Source organism: Alosa pseudoharengus, unplaced genomic scaffold (genome assembly GCF_046254945.1).
Source record: "Alosa pseudoharengus isolate Yale_2024_CS ecotype anadromous, Long Island Sound unplaced genomic scaffold, YU_APseudo_1.1 YU_APseudo_1.1_scf_3, whole genome shotgun sequence".
Taxonomy (NCBI): Eukaryota; Metazoa; Chordata; class Actinopteri; order Clupeiformes; family Clupeidae; genus Alosa; species Alosa pseudoharengus.
In genome coordinates, this window is record NW_027468718.1 from 32,543,373 (window position 1) to 32,562,710 (window position 19,338).

Below are 19,338 nucleotides of genomic sequence, written 5' to 3' on the forward strand. Positions count from 1 at the left end.
TTTCGCTGCAAGTGAACACAGCACACTGGTTAACTCCACTTCACACACAGCCAGGCCTGCCTGGACGCGGTGTGCTAACAGCTCTGATTCATTTGACAGCCTAGTACAGAGAGAGAGAGAGAGAGAGAGAGAGAGAGAGAGAGAGAGAGAGAGAGAGAGAGAGAGAGAGAGAGAAAGAGATAGAGAGAGAGAGAAAGACAGAGACAGAGAGAGAGAATGAGAGGGAGAGAGAGACTTCGTCTGCATGAGAATAAATCACAACAGTCATTGCCATCACGCACACTGAGCAATACAATAGGCAGACATGTTGTGTCAGGCTCCTCCTAGTGCCTCCAATCCATTTGCTCACCTTGCTGTTCTCTCGCTACTTCCTTTCAAGGACACATGCAATAGTCTGGCCACCTCAACTCAACTAGACAGCAGAGGCACAATTTCTTTATGTCCCCAACCTCCACGTCAACATTAGCTGCCCACACAGGAAGCTTAGCGTCCTACATCACTATGAGCCTCTTTTCTCCCCACGCATGGCCCTTATAGAGCTCCTCTCTTTTGGAAGGGCGCCGAGCGGCAACCTCCATCCAGTCCTCCCCAGAGATGGCACGGCCCCACCCCGGATGAGATTCTCTAGCCGAGCAACATCTGGCAGTGGCATCACCGCCTGACTAAATATTCACAAAAACACCAAGCCTGTCATTACACAACAAATTACATCATACTCGTTTTAGATATGCCCTCTCTATGCATTATCTCATCTCCCTAAGCAGCAAAAAAAAAAAAAACTTTAGTAACTTAAAAGGTGGAGGTGTTGATTGACAGGCATTCTTCATGGCTCAGTACAAGCCATTACGTTGGTGTCCCATTCACAGAGCCACACACACACACACACACACACACACACACACACACACACAAAATAGAAATTGGCAAGGAGAAAATCAGTAAATTTGTCAGAGTCTATTGGATTAGCATCATGAACCAAATGCACATAGCTGAAGCGTCTACCAGAAAAGGATCGGTCCTTTCTACGGGCTGTGTGAGACACGATAGGAAACAAGGCATGCAGAGATGTCCTCAATATGGCTGCTCTATGTAGCACAGCACAATAGCCAGCAGCAAGGGGTTAAGACAGGGAGGAGAGCAACAGAGTGGAGTGGCTGCGGGCGTTTAGGATGGAAGTGGGGGAAGGAGGGGGAGGGGGGGGGGTGGTGGTGGTGGTGGTGGAGGAGGAAAGCTGGGATGTGTCCCAGAGGAGAGTGTGTGCGCTCACACTAACAAGCACACCCCTCAGGCTGTCTATGGGGTGCTAGCTCAGGCCTCTTCCCTCCTCGACAACACCACCGCCACAGTATCGGCACACACTCTCTTGCCGCCAGCCGTCAACGCACACATTTGCTGGCAGCCACACACACACACAGATATGTACACATTCATATGTGCATGCATTATGCACACACACACACACACACACACACACACACACACACACACACACACACACACACACTCCTTCCTACTCTCTCATAAACGCTACACAAGTTGTATGCAAATCACATGGCCCAAATTACACACTAGACAGCATAACATTTAAAACCACCTCACAAACTAGCCCTCAATATCCTCCACTCTCCCGCCCCCTCTCGCTTTCTCATGTACGACTCGGTCAATGGCTATAAAAGTCAGCCGGTTAATTAGCATGCCGCTACATTAGCGCAAAAACATGTTCCCCACTCCTCGCTCTTCTCCTCTGCCATCTAAAAAGACAAGAGGGACCATTACAGTGCTGTGGATGGAGGACTCAGATGTGAGCGCGAGATTACAAGCACACGGTACCCAAGGGAGGAAAACAGGCAAGTAGGCAAAAGGGAGATAGATAAGAGAGATCTAAAATAACAAAATAAACAAACGCACAAACAACACAACAGACAACAGCAGCAGCGAGAGCAGCAGCATAAGTCAGTGTTCACAGATCAGGAGATTAGAGAGGAAGGTTATTCCGTGTGACGCTCCAAAAGAGATGCCGGCAATTGCCACAGGCGGCCACCCTGGTCTCCAGCACACATCTGTTTAGGAGGGGGGGAGAGGGGGGCGTGAGGGCCATGCTAACCCACCCAAGGCACCCCTCCCAGGGCTTGGCCTCCGCAACGTCTCCCTGCATCTGGAGATTCCAGTGGGAGAAGTCAGGGTGGGTTCTACGGAGGGTGTGACAGCCTGAAGAGTGTGGGAAGTGTGTGTGTGTGGGAAGTGTGTGTGTGGCTGGGAGGGGGGCCTGGCCTGGGGCGTTTCCACACAGGCACATTTCAGTTGTCATGCGTGTGTGTGGGTGTTTGCGAGGGCGTACATTTGTGGTATGCAGCCATGTTTTAAAAGGTCATCCCACCAGGCATGATGGCAGCAGAGCAGGGAGCCGTGCAGTCACAGGACTGGCAATCGCAAGTCACCAGCCACTGCTGTTTCATCATGGGTCAGGAAACAGGGCGCGCACACACACACACACACACACACACACACACACACACACACACACACACACACACACACACACACACACACACACTGAACAACAAACAGAGCTTGAGTCTCTAACACACACACGAGGGGATGCACAATGAACCAGTGACTTAACATGATCTGGCAAAGAAGACACGCACCCAAACATACAAATGCACACACTGATACACACACACACACACACACACACACACACACACACACACACACGAGCGCACACAGGCAAATACACAAACACAGATGAGCGCACACACTTGATCCACACACACACACACACACACACACACACACACACACACTCAAGAGAGATGTTGATGGAGGCCGCTCTTGTCTGTTCAGCATGCCAATGACCGGAGACGGACAGTGAGCAGACAAGAGAACGTCAACATCGTTTCATTTCCCTCGTTAGGAGCCGGGGAGAGGAACCTCCATATGGAGGGCTTCATCCATCCTTCACTCTATCCCTCCCTCACTCCCCCTCTCTCTCTCTCCTTCCCCCTCTCCCTTTTTCATTCTCATTACCAGCCGGGCATCCCTGGCTGAGCATGTCGGCCGTAATCTGGCCACAGCGAGCAGACATGTGGGTAATTTCTTTAATGGGTTGGGGCCGTGCAGCGCAGTGCGCCGCAGAGCTACACCAAGCCCCCCACTTCTGCTTTAATCCAGAGCCAGGATCCCTCCATAATGCTCTTACACTGTATACGTCTGAGAGAAAGAGGGAGGGAGGGAGAGAGAGAGAGGGAGATGGGGAGGGAGGAGAGAGGGTGGGAGAGAGACAGAGGGAGAGAGTGAGAGAGAGAGAAGGAGAGAGAGAAAGAGAGAGAGATGTATAACTGTGGAGACAGGTTTAGAGTGGGAGTGGGATATGGAAGGGAAATACTTCATTAATAGGCAGGGCGTGAACCATTACTATAATGAGAACAGAAGCTGCTGCTGTGCATTGAAATCCTTGTCTTACGTGTATATAGTAACAATACCCAACAAGACAGTCTTTCTAGGCACAGATGAACTGGCTATGCCTCCACGTTAGGGCTGGGCGATATAAACGGTTTAAGCGGTATGCGATACAAAATTGGCCAACGATAGAGATTTTTGTTATACCGGCATATTGCGATAGGTCATTATGTCATCAAATTGCAACACGCTTGGCCTGCCGGGACCGGCAGCAACCACGAGGAGGCCACAGGTGTGGAAAAATGGCGGTGAAGGTATTGTAACGATTTGATAGCGACACAGACAGTTGTCCAATCAAAAGGTTTATTAGCTGAGAACGAGAGCAGGGACACAGACCCAGAACACAATACACACGGAGCAGGTCAAGTACACACACACGCTACACATACAGGGGTGGACGCAGCCCCCCACACAAAAAGGATCACACACTAGGGAGAACTAAAAGGGAAACATGTCACGATAAAGACGCTAACTTTAGACTTATAACTTAGGAGAAATACAGACATAAACCCCCAAACAGGGTAGGAATTTCACGGCGGCCACGTCGTTGCCTCTTGCGTTGGCCGTGAGGCCCCTTTGAAAATCAGAGGTTTACAGGCCACGGTGGCCTTGGTGCCCCCTTCTTTCAATATTCTGCTTTGCGTCCTACTAATAGCGATTTTTTTTTTAGCCTGTGTGGCCTGTCAAAATAATCTAAGCATTCACAGCGCAAATTAATTGAGTATTTTACGCAGTGGAGAAAGTGACAGCGCAAGAAAGAAAGTGCGTCCAAATTCCATTCATCTCAGTTGAACTACTCGCGAAGTAGCCTATTCATCACACAGACATCAAAAGTATCACATGAAAGAGCTTTTTCTCAGCTTTTAAACGATGTTACCCGATAATTGCTTAGTTGAACGGTTCGCGAGAAAAGTAAATAATATAATTCAATTTAATCATACATTCTACTGAAGGTTTTGCGTCCCATGATCTCCCAACCCATTCATCTCGGATACTTCACGAACCCTTCTTTTAACACACGACAAACCTCATATCAAAATAAACAGCAGACCTTACCGAACACAAAGGTGTAAAGCAGTCCCCTGTACAGTTAGCCGTTCCAGAGTAATCCAGTTTTGAATTTGCAGTAAATTTCGACATGCATGGATGTCTCCAAATTTGGGCTGTAAGTTTTACAATGTGTTTAAATTGTTCCACATGATTTCATAACGGGCCAAATACAAAATAAATGTTACAAATATCGCCTAGATATTGGTAAATCAGAGGACAGCTGACTGAGTTTGTGAAAGTAGCCTTAGCCTAATGATCACAAAATGCTAAGCATGCATCTAGGCTATTTGAGTTTCTTAAAGCTGAGCTGTGGTTAAATTGTTCAATACATGATTTTATAACAGGCCAAATATAAAATAAATGTTATAGCCTAGATATCTGTAAATATTAGATGATCAGATGATTTACAGTTCTATGTAATATGTCATGTTTCATGTTTTTGTAATGTTTCATACAGTGATGTCTACTGCAGTGAATAGGCTAAATAAAACTTTGATAATTTTTATAGCCAATACATTTTTAAATAAGTAACAATCTTGACTATTTTATGCAAGAACCTGCTAGACCTATATTGAAATTCACACACCAAATTATACCGCAATATATACCGTTTACCGTATGTGTCCCAAATTATACCGCAATATGAATTTTAAGCCATATCGCCCACCCCTACTCCACGTACTGTATGCGTGCGTGTGAGTATGTATGAGAGGGTATGTATGTGTGAGTTTTCTAATTCTTTAACAATAACCCCCATTCTATGAGCTGTGAAAGCACTTATTTTCACCTTTTTTCACTTCAGGTTGACATATTGGCCTGTCTTTCCTTATCCAGTATCCACACACGCACACGCACATAGTTACTTTATGCCCTTTATCTTTTTCTAAAGTAGATGCATATCATTGCACTGTGCGAGTATCACATAGCAGAGGAGATGCTTCAGGACACATTCAAAGTCGAACCGCCTGCAATTGAAATTTTGACACTTTTCATCAAGTCCTACAATGGCTCTTGTTCATTGACACATCCGTCTCACTCATCTGTCAACATACCCGGGGGACTGAGTCTCTCCCTGCTGGGTAAACATGATTAAACCCAACACTGAGCTCCGCTAGGCCCAATCATTCTGCTACAGGAATGTGTGACAGTCGTATAGCACCTTGAAGGAGAGCAGCAAGAACATAGGGCATTCAGACAGGCAGGCTGTTGACGCTGTTATTTGGCATTATCTGGGGAGCACCATCTCTGGTGTTAGTAAAGACACAAAGACAATCTTGGCAGAGTTGAGGTCAAGGAAACCGTTTTGTTTGGGATTTATCATTTACCATTCCGAGACAGCATCTGTGCCCCAGTGGAGCAGTTTATCCTGGAGCCACCCTGGCTCTCTCTTTCTCTTTCTCTTTCTCTGTGTGTGTGTGTGTGTGTGTGTGTGTGTGAGAGGGGGGCTTGGGAGCTCTGGCTTGCAGCGTTGACAGAATGACAGGGGTGGTGAGGAACCCAGAGTTATGGCTGCAGGGGCATCAGATCAGACCAGAGCAGGGGACTGACCAGGGCGCCGCGGAGGCCTCGCTCCACCAGAGCTGGGTGTGGGACCAGGCCGAGCTGCTGACGCAGCACTTCCCACCGACTCTGCGGTCCGCCCTCCAGTGACCTCTCCACCTCCTGTACCCTTTAGTCTCTCACCGGGGTCAGCCCTCCCTCTGTGCTGTCCAAACAACACACACACACACACACACACACACACACACACACACACACACACACACACACACACACACACACACACACACACACACACACACACACACACACACCTCCCTCCTGCCAGCCTCTTTCCTACCCTCATCTGTCATTAGACAACTGGAGGCTTTTTCTGTTTCTGTGCACAATCTGTCTCGCTCAGATTTTGACGATTCTTTCTGATATTATCTCTCTGTCTCTCTCTCTCTCTGTGTTTGTGTGTGTGTGTGTGTGTGTGTGAGAGTGAGTGTGTGTGAGTGTGTGTAAGTGTGTGAGTGTTGCTTTTCATCATTTAGCCAACTGCAGAAACGTCTATGATAACAGAAGCATCAGAATGACAGAGCCTCGGCAAAAGAAATTAGACCCCACCCTCTCTCTCTCTCTCTCTCTCACACACACACACACACACACACACACACACACACACACACACACACACACACACACACACACACACACACACACACACACACACACACACACACACACACACACACACACACACACACACACACACACACACACACACACACACACACAGAGTGAACCAAGATCCTCCTCATCACCGTATTGGTAATGTAGCACTCATTGCGTCCCCATGGCTTGACCTCCTGCTTGGTGTTGTCTGAGAGACGGTGTGGAGATCCCAGGAATCCTCCTCAGCGCTGATCCCCTTAAAGTCCCCTCTAAAACCCGCCTGCTGCTCTCAGTCAGGGGCCCTGCTTAGCAGCTGTCACCTCAACCCCCCTCTACAACACCCACTCAGGACAACAACGGACACCCACAACCACAACACCAACACGCTACTCAATGACAACAATGCCACCACTCAACACCACCCAATAGCAACCAGACAGTAGCATCAACCCCAAACCAACGACCACAGACACAAATAAAAGCCACCGCAACATGCCACCCCAATACCAACATTAAAACACATTTCAACACCACACCAACATTCAAACTCAAATCAACTCCATCAACTCAACTCCATCAACTCAACTCTATCAACTCAACTCTATCAACTCAACTCTATCAACTCAACTCCATCAACTCAACTCTATCAACTCAACTCCATCAACTCAACTCCATCAACTCAACTCCATCAACTCAACTCAACTCCATCAACTCAACTCAACTCAACTCCACTCCATCAACTCAACTCCACTCCATCAACTCAACTCCACTCCATCAACTCAACTCCACTCCACTCCATCAACTCAACTCCACTCCATCAACTCAACTCCACTCCATCAACTCAACTCCACTCCATCAACTCAACTCAACTCCATCAACTCAACTCCATCAACTCAACTCCATCAACTCAACTCCATCAACTCAACTCCATCAACTCAACTCCATCAACTCAACACTCTCAACTCAACACCCTCAACTCAACACCCTCAACTCAACTCAACACAATCAACTCAACTCAACTCAACTCCATCAACTCAACTCCATCAACTCAACTCTATCAACTCAACTCTATCAACTCAATCAACTCAACTCTATCAACTCAACTCTATCAACTCAACTCCATCAACTCAACACTCTCAACTCAACACCCTCAACTCAACACAATCAACTCAACTCAATCAACTCAACTCAATCAACTCAACTCCATCAACTCAACTCCACTCCACTCCATCAACTCAACTCCACTCCATCAACACAACTCCACTCCATCAACTCAACTCCATCAACTCAACTCCACTCCATCAACTCAACTCCACTCCACTCCATCAACTCAACTCCACTCCATCAACTCAACTCCACTCCATCAACTCAACTCCACTCCATCAACACAACTCCACTCCATCAACTCAACTCCATCAACTCAACTCAACTCCACTCCATCAACTCAACTCCACTCCATCAACTCAACTCCATCAACTCCACTCCATCAACTCAACTCCACTCCACTCCATCAACTCATCTCCACTCCATCAACTCAACTCCACTCCATCAACTCAACTCCACTCCATCAACTCAACTCCACTCCATCAACACAACTCCACTCCATCAACTCAACTCCATCAACTCAACTCCACTCCATCAACTCAACTCCATCAACTCCACTCCATCAACTCAACTCCACTCCACTCCATCAACTCAACTCCACTCCACTCCATCAACTCAACTCCACTCCATCAACACAACTCCACTCCATCAACTCAACTGCATCAACTCAACTCCACTCCATCAACTCAACTCCACTCCATCAACTCAACTCCATCAACTCAACTCCATCAACTCAACACTCTCAACTCAACACCCTCAACTCAACTCAACACAATCAACTCAACTCAACTCCATCAACTCAACTCAACTCCATCAACTCAACTCAACTCCATCAACTCAACTCCATCAACTCAACTCACCTCAAAACACCCCTGGACTCGCTGGAACACAACCAGAGGAAGTGCTCTTGTAGCTCTCCTTGTCGTCCACAGACCACCGACAGAGGGATCTGAAGGAGGACGTTGGGGCGGATAATCTGACTGGAAAGAGCACAACAGCACCAGGGGATGACACATGAAGCCTTCACAACTCAGAGCAAACATCAGACTGAGCGTGCCAAAACAGGCGCCAGCTCAGACAAATCAGTCCAAATCCTGAAGAGACAAGCAGCCTCGTCATGTCAAGAGAAAGACGCAATAAAGGAGACAGTGTGTGTGTGTGTGTGTGTGTGTGTGTCAGAGAGAGATTAAAACAGAAAAATGAAAAGAAAGAGAAAGAGGGTGAGAAAGAGAGATGGAAAAGTGAGAAGCGACAAAGTGTGGAAACAGTTGGGCTGTGCAAGTTGGCTTTGATGTCCGGCCGATGGAATGTGACACTCGACCAAATGGACAAACACAGCACTTGTCCAGGAAATGACCAGGTCAAAAAGGACATCACTTCCTGTGTAAACAGTGGGAAAGAATGCAAGCAGCAAGCGGAGCTCTATAGAGAAAGAGAGTGCGAGACTAGCTCCCAATTCACTGACGTGAAGAGACGACGATGGAGACACTGATAGCATCAGAATGGCATACGCTGCATACACAGTACATTTTATGCAGTCATGGTCACGCAACGACAAGCCAGCGTCTACACAAAAACGCACCAAACAGCAGAACACTCTCTTCCTCTGAGGTATCTCAGCAAAATGAGGGGCTCAAAAATAGTTAAAAAAGCATCCCTTCCTTCAGTCACCTCCATACCTCCTCTCCTCTACTTTCCCCCACCACTTCCATCACCTGAGCATCTTATGACTGGCACTGATGTCACTGAAAATAGAATGTTGTTTTCCTTTCCCCTTCACAAGCAGCTTTTTGAATTTCCGTTTTAGAAGAAACGGTGTGCAGGCTCCGCTTTGTTGCCATACACTTTTGTCCTTGAGACCAGGTTCAATTTCCATTAAGTAAACACACACACACACACACAGAATGACAAGTGTTTATGCAGAATGGTGTAGCTAAAATGAATAATATGAAGGCGGTTGGCCTGTCTATTCCAATAGGAATTATTTCATATTTTGCTGGCTATTCTGTGAGATGGAGAGAGGCTGTCCTGTACTGACCTGTGGCAAGAACACACACACACACACACACACACACACACACACACACACACACACACACGCAGACGCACACAGGGGAAAGTGCCGAATATAAATCACCTCCTACAGGGCCTTTGGAAAAGTCACTGTGTGTGCGTGTTTCTTTGTGTGTGTGTTAGGCTGTAAAACACAAAAACACTGAGGCCTGACTGAAGACTCGTTTCAGCAACAGGAAGAAAATGTAGCCGTTTGAACGTAACGTGTGTGTGTCCCTCTGGCTGTGTGTCTGAGGTCCATTAAACAAGAGAGCGTAGAGACCATAGGTCCCACCACTGGCTTCCTCTCTCTCTGTAAACAAGGCAGCTGGCCACAAACCAACCACCCAGTAAGGCCAGTTCAGGCTGGGTCACACATTAGCTGACACGTACACACAGTCTCTCTCTCTCTCTCATATATTACCAGTCACCTTAAATACAACATCTGCTGATATATGGTTTGGTGATAACACACACACACACACACACACACACACACACACACACACAATTACAATTACACAATTACACACACATGCATAGAGCTCCGCAGCTGAGTAATTAAACATAAGCCAATTCCTTGTCCAGATTCACCCCGGCAGAAGGATTGGTCCATGGCAGCCTTCCAATCACCCATAGACACACACACACAGCTTAATCATCAAGTCTTTACATGGCAGCCTGGTGAGGGAGCAGACGCACACTGTGTGTGTGTGTGTGTGCGTGTGTGTCTTCACTCCATGTCTTAAAGCACATAGCAGGCTCTGACCTCCGTGTATCTTCACCCTTGAAAACCCCTCAGCTCATAAATAACAGCCCTGTATTGCACCCTCAGCAATACGAGTGATTTCACACCCCTGGCCAAAGACACACACAGACACACACACACACACACGTGTGTGTGCTTAGATGCTGTCACACACCCAATGTCCCTCTTCACGGTCTTCCCCATTTTCTCCGGTAATTGGCTGTGTGTGTGTGTGTGTGTGTGTGTGTGTGTGTGTGTGTGTGTGTGTGTGTAAATAGCTTGCCCATTACCCCAGTCCCATTCACGGCAGCTGGCTCCATCGCAGCTTGACCTCAGCAGACACCCTTTGCCACTGAGCCATGCACATTCTCCTGCGGCTGCCGCTAAAAGCAGCCGGTGTGCCAAAACTCACGGCTCACAACAGGAGCGCTTCCCGAGACACAGAGGAGACCTTCGACTCACGGCTCACAACAGGAGCGCTCCCCGAGACACAGAGAAGACCTTCGACTCACGGCTCACAACAGGAGCGCTCCCCGAGACACAGAGAAGACCTTCGACTCACGGCTCACAACAGGAGCGCTCCCCGAGACACAGAGGAGACCTTCGACTCACGGCTCACAACAGGAGCGCTCCCCGAGACACAGAGGAGACCTTCGACTGTAGAAGCCATCATAATCTGCACGGCTAAAAAGCTAAGTCTGAGAGACGCTAGCACAGCTTTTGCCATGAGTAAAGAACAACAAAAACGCAGCAAGACCCCTGCATAAGGCTTTTTTAATTATTGTTAGGCAGTCTAATGACACTGGCTCTTTTCACAGGATGAGTGAAGAGGCTTTTGGTTTACTGGTTAGAGGAAGACAAAAGGGATGGGGTGAGAGAGAGAGAGAAATAGTGAGATGGAAATGGAGAGTGGGACGCAGCAGAGAGGTGAAAAGGATGGAGGAGCAGGGGTGATTGTAGCGGAGGGGGGAGGGGATGGAATAATGGGGAAGGAACAGGGAGGGGAGAGGATGCTTTCAGAGAGAGAGAGAGACAGAGAGAGAGAGAGAGAGAGAGAGAAAGAGAAAGAGAAAGAGAGAGAGAGAAGGATGGCGGAGAGGAGCGAGAGAGAAAGGGTAGAAAGGGGGGATAAAAGGATCAAGCGGGGAGGTGTCATGTGTCGACCATATCTCAACATCATCTCAAACTCTGCAAATGCAGCTGGTAGGCTGACATTTTTATTGGTAGGTCTGTGTGATGGAGCATGGCAGGATTTGTTTTGTCCAAGAATTTACAGGAAGTGAAGCCAATCTGGGTGTAACCTTTCCAGCTACATTAAATACATAGCAACCGCTAATACCTATGTAGCCATAATAACCTAGCTCTTGTTCAAATGTTCACCCTCAGTTAGCAGGGTGGCTGGCTTAGGTAAACTGTACCTACTGGTCTCAGCCACAATGCAATAAAAAGCCGAAGCAAGTTCAGACATACCCATACAAAGAGCACTATAATTTAGACAACGTCAAACTGGCTAGACAACTGCTCACAATCAAATTCCACTCCAGATCGTGATCCCCTTGCGCAATACTGCTTTAGGGCTGTTTGCATTTCTGCTAATCCTCATTCTGTGTAAAGTGAATGTGTTTCAAGTCTAGACATATTCGGCGACGTTTCTTCATTTTCTTTCTTGGTCAGCAAAATGCTCCACTGGGGGAGCGCAGGAGGGGGGAACCAGCTTAATCAAATTAATTAGAGAGAAATTGACTCCGCCAACACTTTCCTACAAATAATCTCCCTGGCAATGAAAGGCAAACTCACAAACGCCGTCCCTCTCAGCTGGCAGATTCATTCTGACAGTGGCAGCCTGGGAGGCAGACGTCTTTTCTCCGTCTTCGCCAGGATGTCTTGCAATACCCCCCCTACACACACACACACACACACACACACACACACTCTCTCTCTCTCTAATCAGATCTATCTCTCTTCCCAGTCCAATCGTCCAATCTCTCCAGTCTCTCAGGCATTGTGATGACAGTTCCAAATTGGTGGGGGTAAGACAGGGCTCTAGTTAGTAAGGGAGGGGTTATACGTGGCAGGTCTTAGTGGTAGTAGTAGGCCTACTATAGCCTACTACTGTAGTAATAGTATTTTCCTACCAGCATCAAAGTCAAAGTCAAAGTCAAAGTCAGCTTTATTGTCAATTTCTTCACATGTTCCAGACATACAAAGAGATCGAAATTACGTTTCTCACTATCCCACGGTGGAGACAAGACATATTTTACCAATTTTAAGTCCACAGACAAACATAACATTCAAGTAAACCAGCGTAACACTGTGATAGAGTGTAGCGTTCTAGAATCATTCAATTAACTTCATCAATTGGGGAGGAGGAACAGATTCGGTTACAGATTCAGTGCAGAAGGGGAAACTTATGAATAGATGTCTACATTACCACAACAGTGCAAGGCCAAATCACGGCATTGTGTCGGGTGTATAAGGAAAATAATGCAGTACGGGAATAGACCAAAGAAAATGTGTATGCGTTGTTCTGTAAAAGATGGGCATAAGACTTAGCACAGGTAGGGGCCTCCTCTGTAATGGAAATGCCCTGGATTCTATTTCTAACTCTTGTCTCAGTTCAAGAAACTGGATCCAAGATATTCACTGTCTCGTGTTTTTCACAGGGCAGCAGGATGTTGATGGTCCTTAAGTGTATGGGCTGGTCGTAGGCTGCGGCTGCTGGCCGACAGTGTTGAATTTCAGCATCTTGTCTTGCACCTAGAACTTGCGCCAGGGATGGGGGCACGAAAGTGCTGCTATCGACCCTTAATTATTCTCCAACAAGCCCCAGCTCGAGGTGTTTATGACTCCAAAATAAATTAATGGACCCTCTTAGGCCTCACTCAGTCCCCCACGGCTGTGTGGATCCAACGTGTGTGTGTGTGTGTGTGTGTGTGTGTGTGTGTGTCCTTCACCTCCATCTCACCAGTTATCTCTCTCTCTCCATTATTTTCTCTCTACACTACCATTCGTTCCACTGTGCACTGGCATGCGCTGGGCTGTGGAAACAAAAGGTTCAGGCCTGGGACACTGACAAAGAGGGACGGAAACACCAAAAGGATGAGTGGAACAGAGAAAAGAGATAACAAGAGAGAAAGAAAGGAAGGGAGGAGAGAAAGAGACAAAGAGAGAGAGAGAGAGACAGGCGTAACATTTCTCCCTCAAAGGGAGATGGAAGATTAGGCCAGAGGCCTAGAGGAGTCTGTAACGTGGTGTATGAGATTCTCAGGGTCAGGGAGGACAGGGGGGAATGGATACAGGGGAGAGAAATGGAGAGAATCAGGAAAGGGGGAGAGGAAGGCAGAATATGAAAAAAAAAAAACAGTTAAGTATAGTATAAGTATATATACTCTTTTGATCCCGTGAGGGAAATTTGGTCTCTGCATTTATCCCAATCCGTGAATTAGTGAAACACACTCAGCACACAGTGAACACACAGTGAGGTGAAGCACACACTAATTCCGGCGCAGTGAGCTGCCTGCAACAACAGCGGCGCTCGGGTAGCAGTGAGGGGTTAGGTGCCTTGCTCAAGGGCACTTCAGCCGTGCCTACTGGTCGGGGTTCGAACCGGCAACCCTCCGGTAACAAGCACTAACTAGTAGGCCACGGCTGCCCCTTGTTGAGCTAGTTAAATGCAGATAAAATAGAAGAGATAGTCTTTAATGTATGTGTATGTGTGTGTGTGTGTGTGTGTGTGTGTGTGTGTGTGTGTGTGTGTGTGTGTGTGTACACACATCACTACTGTCACTGGTAGGCAACCACAAACACATGGAACTGCAGTTCAGCCAAGGGACAGCGCACTGGTCAATTCCCCATGGTGTTCCCTGTCCCACAGAAGACCTTTTCAGCCAAGCAGCTTCTGACTCTCACATCTGGTGCCACAGAGTCTTACGGTCACAGTGTTCCTAGACTTCCCCCCTCTGTATTCCTTCTCCCACAATGAGTTTAGTAGGTTATATCTTCTATGTCCAAAATGTTAGTGGCTAACGGTGGCCTATTGGCAAGTGAGGGGATGAAAGTGAGAATGTATCTACCACAAGATAGATAGATAGATAGATAGATATATAGATAGATAGATAGATAGATAGATACTTTATTGATCCCCAGGGGAAATTCAAGATGCTAATGAGTTGTATGTTAACTTGATGTCTTTTCCAACACAAACACAAACGTGCAGCAAACACACAAATCTCACCCACCTACACCAGCAGAGGCACAAATATCCTTCTGCAACTGTTCAGGAACTCCAGCCAACTCAGACGTACACAAACAGCATCCCACGCATTCTAGAATTCACTAGCAAGTGTCAAGAGCGAGTCAACATGGCGCACACATAGCAGCAGCAGCAGCAGCATTATTAAAGCGCCTTTCTTTCTCTTCCTGGGTCAAAGGGCAGCGCTGTTTTAAGGTCGCTGCCATCAATGCATCTGCTGTCTGGTTTAAAGATGCAGATTAGAGATGATACGATCCAGTTTAATACCTGGGCCTCCCGTCCTCATGCAGTCATATGACTGAGCAGCTACCCTCAACCTCCATCCATCTGGGAGTGGGACTACGTTCTTTCCATCTATTTTTTCATCACTCCCTTTTTTCTTGCTCTCTCTCTCTCTCTCTCTCTCTCTCTCTCTCTCTCTTTCTCTTTCTTCATGAGGTCTGTACTTTCATTACCCACTTTCAATCTCATGCCACATCTTTCCAACGAAGACACCCTCCCAGCCACCCCCATCCTTGCAGGGATGTTTGTTTGTGTGGTAAGATGTTCTGCTTTTTTCTTCAATTACTAGATGCAATGCACGCTAAACCAACGTTAGCATTTACACCCTCTATTTTCCAAACAACAAATATTACAGATGACAAGAGACTTCCCTCTCTACAATCAGTGATCCTCAAGGGAGAGGGCTAGAAAGGGGGGAAAAATGTCGACAAAACGAAATACTTTTCCAGCCATCATTTAACACACAGTGCTGACATCATCCGGTACTAAAAACAGAGATCACCATTTAAAGCAAAGATATTCAGCGCCAGAGTAGAGATGGCAAACCATGATGACCACGGACATGTGAGAAAGCAATACGTTTACAAATATGCACAAGCAAGCCACAGTGGAGCTCCAACGCAGACCAACACTTGCGAGGCCTCGCCAAGCCCATAAATACTGTAATTATACCCTTATATAGAGAATATCTAGTGCATTTAGGTCATAACTTCAGAGCAAACCATGCTATTGGAGATGGCCTGGAGGAGATGACAGAGAAGAGATGCACACATATAGAGACAGAGAGAAGAAGAAAGAGAAATACTCTACAACTTCTATGGTCCTTGCCTCTGAGTCCCTGCTACCATACATCACTCTTGTTGGCATCAAGCGACACCAACACAGCATCCGGTCTAATTTCAGTGTCAGCTTCTTTGCCAGCTACAGTCACTTGATACCCTGGCAGTGGAGCACAACTTATGGAATTCCCACAGACAGAGATAAATGTACAGCAACCAACTCTCTACAGCTCTGAGATGAAGCTACAGGCACGAGAGGGAGAGAGCGAGGGAGAGGGAGGGAGAGAGAGAGAGAGAGAGCAGACCCAGAGAAAGCTGTTTGCGACTCTTTGTTTAAAAATTGGTGACTGGTAGCGAAGGGTTCCGAGTGTACACAACAAATTCCAGAGGCCTCATCCAAGTGAAGGCTGGATATTGTGTGTGTGTGTGTGTGTGTGTGTGTGTGTGTGTGTGTGTGTGTGTGTGTGAGAGAGAGATCAGTAACATGGGGGAATGGCAGGCATAGTCATGGAGGGGCACTCGGAATCTCCAATCTGCTGGGAGGGGCGGGGTACCTATATGGTTGACATGACTGGATGGCATCCAAGGCAAAGGAAGGCTGCAAATTGAAGGTGATGTCAAGGACGTAGCTGGCTTTTCCCATGCCTGAGTGGGCATATTTGCTACGCTCCAAAAACAAGGGGAAATGAATGACCTCCTACTACCCGTTTTGTTCACTGGCTATAAAATATTCATAAAGTCTTCACAGAAATCTAACTGTTTTGGTCTTTGTATATCACAACCGTACTCAGATCCGCTGAAAAAACAATTAATATAATTGTAATATAATAATAAAATAAAACATTAATCAATCGTTACAATCATCTGGTAGGTACACAACATGATACATTATCTCCAAGCAGTCTGGTTCAACCTGAGCCACAGAAATTGCAGCATCCCTGACATATCTGTACAGACCCCAAGTGTTTACACAACTCATGAAACACTCATACAGGAGGTGCAATCTCAGTACGAGAGGGCATTAGTAGCCAAAGACAGATGGGCTCGGGCAAAGTGGTTATGACTAAGCAAAGCACCCTTGAGTAGAGCTCGTGCCTGACATGCCTGGCATTGCAGCGGGAGCACGGCTCAACAAGCATGCAGATCTTGGGGCATAGAGGATGGTGGGGGGCGTGGTCCCTAAGTCAAGGTGTGTCAGGAAAAGACCGATTTCATCTGTCTCATCACAGGTCTTGATGATTTCACAAATACTAGTCATTTTTAAAATTGGTTTGAAGATGTTTACCTTAATTTTAAGGGTGTGTATGTTTCTTTTTAGGAAGAGACAAAGAAAGAGATTCCAGACAAAACAGGGACCTAGGAGAGCTTGGAGAACTCCATTACTGACTCAAGACATGTGTGTGGCCTTGAACACATGGACTCTGTAGTCCTATGAGTACAAAGGCTGTAGTTGAAGAATGCATAGGGTATATTTTTTAGCTCATCAAAATTGGTGGTACACAAACACACAGTCTACTTACATAGGTTACAGGTTGCCAACGGGCTTGCAATAACTTCCATCATACAATATGGACCAATCATTCTACAACAGTGAATAGAAACCAGCAGAGTACGAATTGACCAATAAATACACGTGCAGAAATGGGTTACCGAAGAGGAATGCATGTGCTGCTGGGTTATGCCTGTAAAACAATGTAACGACTATGATATCAACCAAGGCGACATGTTTAATGCTGTGCAAGCATAAACCAGTAGGCGATTTCAAGTGACAAAGGCTAGAGCCTTAAACGGTTGGGTTAACCGTAGTTTGGCTGAAGGTTTAATTCATGTTTTACAATGTAGCCTAACATTAGTCAAGAGTATACAATGGCTTGAGTAGGCTCAAACAAAGCCGCGTCGAAGACGGTGTTGCAAATTATTGTATGGGAGTGAGGGGTGAACGACGGGAAATAAACGATTTCTTAGAATGTCGAATCCAGTGATCATCCCATCAATGAACATCCCATCCATTATGTGAAAACCCGTAGTAGCCTACCCTACACAACAAAAGGGTCTCGCATGAGACAAGCAAGCAACAAGGGCTAAATGAGCGTCTCTTCACAGTCTTTTCTCTCTCAGACCAATATGGGTGACACAATGTAGCGATATTTTCTAAAAACGACTCCGGTTACACTTAATTCTTTCACTTTCGTGAATCAAATGAAGTAGACTGCTAACTAAAAGCACAGTGAAATGCAACAACCCTGCCTTCATCACCATCCCCGCCCGATCAACCACACCAACTTTTGACTCAGTTCAGAATTCCTCATTCCTCTTACCTTGGTTTAACTCCGGGTGGAACGGTCCAGGAGGAAGGTAAGTGCACGTACACAACAATCCTCTGTAAATTGTCTTGTTGGGGTCTAAACGCGTCGGTAATGCAAAGCAGATTCTGCCTCCAGGGCACTCGAACTTCGTGGGATCTCCGGAGCTGCTGTTTATCCCCCGTTCACTATCCTCAACTCAATACACTGGTTTGACGAGTGACGTCACGGCTGCCATGGCTCAACCGGGTGTGTGTGTGTGTGTGTGTGTGTGTGTGTGGGGGGGGGGGGGTATAATGAGTGAGATATTGCTTCATTTCATTGAAACAATTAACAAATCAGTCTTGATATTTAATTTCCTTATATTGCATATGTAGCCTACGACATTACAAAGAGGTGAGTACTATGTTCAAGGTAGGCTATTTAATATATAAAAGTCAAATGTCAGCCATAACTCATATGCCCTATAGGCTACACGACAAACACAAATAAATGAATAAAGAAAGAAAAATAAATGAATAGTCATTCAAAAATAATTCATTTGATTGAGAAGTGTAGTAGACAGACATGTAACATTACAGTATGGCAACATGTAGCCAGTTAGACAACCAATGAGCCTACTCTGTCAGGTCTCATGTTCATCATATGACTCAACATTTCACATGTCCTGATGACGTTTTTGGCAAAATGGCCCACACCTTACTTAATTCATCAGTATGCCTATATAGGCTATAATACAGTGTCTCTTTACTGTAGACCTGTTTCAAGCTCTCTTCGAATGCATTATCATGTGGGTTTCAGGTTTGACCTTGCTTCAATCTCTGAATTTCTCAGACTCCGTTGGCTCTATTTTCTGATTCAGTTTCCTAATTTTTTGTTGCCCGATAGCTATCCACATTTTACAAAGAAACTGGACTGTAAATAGAAGTTTTAAGGATAAGATAATAGTGGCTTATGTGTGAATACCTATAACATGGAATGTATCCCCTGAAGCCATTACTATGCTGCAACTATGGTGTGTTCAAAATAGATAGATAGATAGATAGATAGATAGATAGATAGATAGATAGATAGATACTTTATTGATCCCCAAGGGGAAATTCAAGATCTCTAATAATGTTGACTGATAATTGTGTAACAACACTTACA

The 19,338-nt window shown here is 46.2% G+C and overlaps 1 protein-coding gene across 3 annotated transcripts in view; it reads right to left on the bottom strand.

Moving 5' to 3' along the window:
* Positions 1 to 18,366, bottom strand: part of nck2a (NCK adaptor protein 2a) — a 42,003-nt gene extending 23,637 nt beyond the window's left edge. The window contains exon 1 of one of the 3 annotated variants that reach the window (XM_076262658.1): positions 18,205 to 18,366. The gene's annotated coding sequence lies outside the window, so the exon portion shown is untranslated. Of the gene's footprint in view, positions 45 to 8,633; positions 8,706 to 18,204 lie in introns of those variants that run through there. The other 2 variants (XM_076262660.1, XM_076262659.1) reach the window with 2 other exon arrangements.
* Between the last annotated feature and the right edge of the window lie 972 nt (positions 18,367 to 19,338).